The sequence below is a fragment of the Polyodon spathula genome, chromosome 31 (assembly GCF_017654505.1).
Source record: "Polyodon spathula isolate WHYD16114869_AA chromosome 31, ASM1765450v1, whole genome shotgun sequence".
Taxonomy (NCBI): domain Eukaryota; kingdom Metazoa; phylum Chordata; class Actinopteri; order Acipenseriformes; family Polyodontidae; genus Polyodon; species Polyodon spathula.
The window spans coordinates 1947690-1953726 of NC_054564.1; positions in this window are offsets into that span (position 1 = coordinate 1947690).

Sequence of the window (6037 nt, forward strand, 5' to 3'; positions counted from 1 at the left end):
AAAACAAGCCATGAACACAAAGTTCAATACGATCCTCAGTCAGGTTGGGCAGTTGCTGTGTCTGTTCCTAGAGTGTCTGATTTTCTTTTGGCTTCCTTTCTCCTCTCGCTCTCCCGTACTCTCCTCTGTACTCCCACCCCGAGTGCACAGAGCTGCAGGGATTGCAGGGAGCTGCAAGCGATTTTAACTAAATAATTACAAACACTTAAAAAAGAATTCAATAAACGGCACCCGCCACATTCTCACGAGATGTCTGGCAGAGACGAGATGATACCATCGCATCTGGCAGACCACCTCCAAACCAAACAATAACAAAGAAAACATTGTATTTTTAAATAACACAACATCCATTCAAATCAACAATAACAACACACTTGGCTATTCGCCGTCCTTTAAAAATACATAAATACAATAAATAAATCATAATACTAACACAAAATACTAAACTGCACAGGGGCGGAGTGGGACCCCGTTCTGAAATAAATAAACAAATGTACAGGGCTCCTCACCCTGTTTACAGTATGCTGATCAGCTCTGTGGATAAGTGCATGTCTTCCTGACCTTATTAAGATGATTGCAATCATTTGCATTATTTCGTCTTGTTGTAATTATATTGTGTGTGTGTATATTTATGCGTGACTATATATATATATCCTATCCTTAATATTTATATATATATATATATATATCTATTGTGGCAGGCTAGGGGTAGGAAAGGTGTAGTCCTTGAGTTTAGAGGGTACAGGACTACATCCCCCAGAATGCCTTGGGGGTTTGGAATTCAAGCCAGGAGAAGAAACACCTGGTTCTAATGAATCGAGGAACACCTGCCTGTGGTTAAGCAGACAGGAATATAAGCAGGTCAAAATGTGTGTTGGTTGTCTGTGTGAAGACTAAGGACGTGACCAGTGAATCGTTTTCTGGGTTATAGTCAAGAACTTGTAAAAGTTTAGTTGGTACTCCTTGGTGTTAGGCTTTTGTTTTGTTTGTATTTTTGTAATATAAATAAACATGATATCCTGTGTCTGGGTTAGGGGCAGACCAGCCTTGGCCAGGATGCTACGCCACTATATATATATTGTAAGGTACCAGGGAGGGGGTTAAAATCCTTCCCTGCTGAAAACCTTGTGAGAATGCACATTTGGGTTTAATTGTGTAATTGTGTAATTGTGTAATTGTTTAGTAATTCCCTGCACCTGGTGGTAGTTGTAAATTAGAGCCAGGTGCAGGGTATTTAAGAGAGGCAGCCAGTCTGTTCCAGGCTGCAGCTGAGGAAAGAGCCCGACTGTGTGTGAGTGAGAGCAGTCGTACCAGGAAGGTTGTGTGGAACGTAAGTTTGAGTTGTGTGACAGGTAAACGGCTTAGCCGTCCTGTGGTCAGTGAGGGACCAGTATCTGTTTAGTTAGTGCTCCAAAGGGAGTTAGATGTTTGTTTCTGTTTTGTTTGTTTTGTTTGTATTCATTTGTGTTTATTAAAAATAGCGAATAAGCTTTCAAAATCCATTTCCGTGTCCTGGGTCTGGTCTTAAAGGGGCAACAAACCGTGAGAGTGAGAGAATCTTTCACAATATATATATATATATATATATATATATATATATATATATATATATATATATATATATATATATATATATACAGTGGCTCTCAAAAGTATTCACCCCCCCTTGGACTTTTCCACATTTTATTGTGTTACAACATGGAATCAAAATGGATTTAATTAAGAGTTTTTGCCACTGATCAACACAAAAAAAGTCCATAATGTCAAAGTGAAAAATAAAATCTACAAATTGTTATAAATTAATTACAGATATAAAACAGAAAAACATTGTCTGGATAAGTATTCACCCCCTTTGCTATGACACACCTAAATAAGCTCGGGTGCAACCAATTGTCTTTAGAAGTCACAAAATTAGTTGAATGGAGTCCACCTGTGTGCAATTAAGGTGTCTCACATGGTTTCAGGTTAAATACACCTGTCTCTGGGAGGTCCCACAGTTGGTTAGTACATTTCCTAACAAAAACTACGTCATGAAGACGAAGGAACATTCAAAGCAAATCCGGAATAAGGTTCTTCAAAAGCACCGATCAGGGGTAAGATATAAGAACATTTCCAAGGCACTGAATATCCCCCAGAGCACAGTAAAGCCCATTATTAAGAAATGGAGAGAATATGACACAACTGTGAATCTGTCTAGAAAGGGCCGTCCTCAAAATCCAGGCGAGAAGGGCACTAGTCAGGGAGGCCACCAAGAGGCCTATGGCAACTCTAAAGGAATTACAGTCTTCCACGGCTGAGCTGGGAGACACTGTGCATACGGCAACAATAGCCCGGGTGCTTCTCAAAACTGGCCTTTATGGGAGAGTGACAGAAACAAAGCCATTGTTGAAAAAAACTCACATCAAATCTCGGCCAGAGTTTGCCAGAAGGCATGTGGGAGAGAGACCAAGTGGAAGAAGATTCTATGGTCTGATGAGACCAAAATAGAGCTTTTTGGCCTCAATGCTAAGCGATATGTTTGGCACAAGCCTAACACTGCACATCATCCTGAGAACAGCATCCCTACCGTGAAGCATGGTGGTGGCAGCATCATGCTATGGGGATGCTTCTCTGCAGAGAAATCCTGGAGGAAAACCTGCTTAAGTCTGCAAGAGACATGGGACTTGGGAGAAGATTCATCTTCCAGCAGGACAATGACCCCAAACACACAGACAAAGCCACACTGGAGTGGCTTAAAAACAAAAAGGTCAATGTTCTGGAGTGGCCCAGTCAAAGCCCGGACCTCAATCCAATTGAGAATATGTGGAAAGAGTTGAAAATTGCTGTTCACCAAAGGTACCCATCCAATTGAGCAATTTTGCAAAGAAGAATGGGCAAAAATTGCAGTGTCCAGATATGCAAAGCTGGTAGAGACTTATCCAAATAGACTCATGGCTGTAATTGCTGCCACAGGTGCCTCTACCAAATATTGACTCAAGGGGGTGAATACTTATGCAATTAATTATTTTCTGTTTTATATTTGTAATTAATTTAGAACAATTTGTAGATTTTATTTTTCACTTTGACATTATGGACTTTTTTTGTGTTGATCAGTGGCAAAAACTCCTAATTAATCCATTTTGATTCCATGTTGTAACACAATAAAATGAGGAAAAGTCCAAGAGGGGGGGTGAGAGCCTTCTGAGAGCCAAGGTATATATATATACAAATGATTTCCAGCAAGACTAGGGGTGGGGATTGTATTGCTCATGTCTCCTCACTCAAACCCCTTACGTACTAAATATCCTGGTATCCCTGAGTAGATCATCGTCTCCTCTTTAAAAATATCATAAATATTTGAATGAGCAAGACGTCTCACAAGTAGAACAGTCCCCAGAAATGTTCTCCTTGTTCTAGGGAAGCAGCACAGCTGGGGACGGGAAGTTTGTTGCCGGATAACTTCACTCAGACTGCTTGCTCACTAAATATCTTGGTATCCCTGAAGAGAAAACCATGTTTTTACTAGAGTTCAAGAGGTGCTCTTCAGTTCTAGCTGCCTGATAAATGTAACACGCTGTCGGCAACATCAAATGTGTTTTAGAAGTAAGAGCCATCCAGTGAGCTGCCTCTTCAGATTTCTTTTTGTTTTGCTGGCGATACACTTACTGCACTAGACTATGTCGGCACTTACTGATATGAAGATTATGTGTATCAAAGAATGCACAAATTGCTAATATTACAGGGATGGAGAGAAGACTCCTATTGCAAAACACTGGGGACCGCTGCAGCCCTTATAGATGTGTCACACAGTAAACGCACAGCAAAGTGGAATAAAGCATGGTGAAGCATTGACAAGCACTGTAAAACACACAGAGGTATGATAAAGCATGTTAAAAAATAAACCATGGTAAACTAACATTTATTAAATATTCCATAGTAAATACAGCCAGTGTAGAAAGCACAGCAAAGCATGTAAAATTAAAGCACAGTGAGTTATGGTAAACCATAGGCAAGCATTGTAAAGCACAAAGAGGTCTGGTAAAGCATAGGGATGCATTGTAAAGGACAGAGAAGTCTGGTAAAGCATAGGCAAGGATTGTAAAGCACAGAGAGGTCTGGTAAAGCATAGGGAAGCATTGTAAAGCACAGAGAGGTCTGGTAAAGCATAGGGATGCATTGTAAAGCAAAGAGAGGTCTGGTAAAGCATAGGGAAACATTGTAAAGCACAGTGAAAGCATTGTAAAGCACAAAGAGGTCTGGTAAAGCATAGGGATGCATTGTAAAGCACAGAGAGTTCTGGTAAAGCATAGGCAAGCATTGTAAAGCACAGACAGGTCTGGTAAAGCATAAGGAAGCATTGTAAAGAACAGTGAAAGCATGGTAAAGCATAGGCAAGCATTGTAAAGCACAGAGAGGTCTGGTAAAGCATAGGGATGCATTGTAAAGCACAGAGAGGGATTGTAAAGCATAGGGATGCATTGTAAAGCACAGAGAGGGATGGTAAAGCATAGGGATGCATTGTAAAAGAAAAGGTAAAGCATATTAAAACAGCATGGCAAACTCTGGCAATGCACAGTATAACTGTCTTAGCGGATCTTGAACTATATAAGTTTGCTGTTTGGTTCTAGTTAAGTAATAGGTGTTTTTATCTTTTAAAATCGAATTGATCAGCACATGACGCTGCCTCTGACCCCTGATTTGTGGGACACTATGGGACAGGATATTCGTCCTCACCTCTCTCTGGTAAAGCATTGCTGATCTGATTCCCAAGCTAAGGCTCTCAGAATTGTATCGTGCTGAGCTCTTGATCACTGGACTCTTTCATCTGAAACGGATACGATTGCACCAGAAAGACAGGAGCTGAGAACGCAGTGCAATCCAGATCTGACCCACTTTCCAGGCTCCCGAGTGGAGATGTATGATGCTTCGCAGCTGGGACAGCACGAGGCTGCCTTACAAACGAGTGCCTTAGCTGTACTGAACACCGTTTAAGAAGTTAAAAAAAAAAAAAAAAAAAAAACTGTCAATGCTTCAGCATTCCTGGGGCTCTATAAATAAATGTTCCCACCTCATCTTTTTAAGCTGTTGAGATTCACAGCTGGTTTTTCTACATGGAGCTACATCTCTGTGTTTGTGTGGCGGAGAGGATTTCAGTGGAAAAAAAAGACATTTTAAAGAAAAAAAAGGTTTTCTTTTGGAAAGGCATTAAACATTTTTAAAGGTACACTACATAAGAACATAAGAAAGTTTACAAACGAGAGGAGGCCATTCGGCCCATCTTGCTCGTTTGGTTGTTAGTAGCTTATTGACCCCAGAATCTCATCAAGCAGCTTCTTGAAGGATCCCAGGGTGTCAGCTTCAACAACATTACTGGGGAGTTGGTTCCAGGCCCTCACGATTCTCTGTGTAAAAAAGTGCCTCCTATTTTCTGTTCTGAATGCCCCTTTGTCTAATCTCCACTTGTGACCCCTGGTCCTTGTTTCTTTTTTCTGGTTGGAAAAGTCCCTTGGGTCGATTACCTTTTAGAATCTTGAATGCTTGAATCAATTTGCCACGTAGTCTTCTTTGTTCAAGACTGAATAGATTCAATTTCTTTAGCATGCACACATGCACATGCAGTTTCTTCTTTAAATGATTCAAAACATATTTAGATACACTATTGTTCAGATCACTTGAATACATCACCTGATACCTGGTACTACACTAGGTTGAAGAAAGACCTCAGTTTGCTTGCCTTAATTTCAGAAAGTCTGTTACTGTTTCACTTCCCTGTAATTTTACCACATTGGTTCTATGTTATATTTCCTTGTTGGGGGGGACAGGTTAATCGTTACACTCTGGTGTACCAGATGTACCTAGAAGACAGACATGTTTCAGAGAGCTCTGTCAAGGAAGGTGCTTTACTGGGATGTGATGAAAATGATACAAAGGGTCTCTAAGCAACCATGGTACCATCCAGAAACACTCTCGTTTCCTCCTGCATAGGGATCCTTCTAAAAGTCCCCTGGTAAAAGCTCATGTCTGACTATATTCTCTCAAAATTGAAAAGAATATTAAA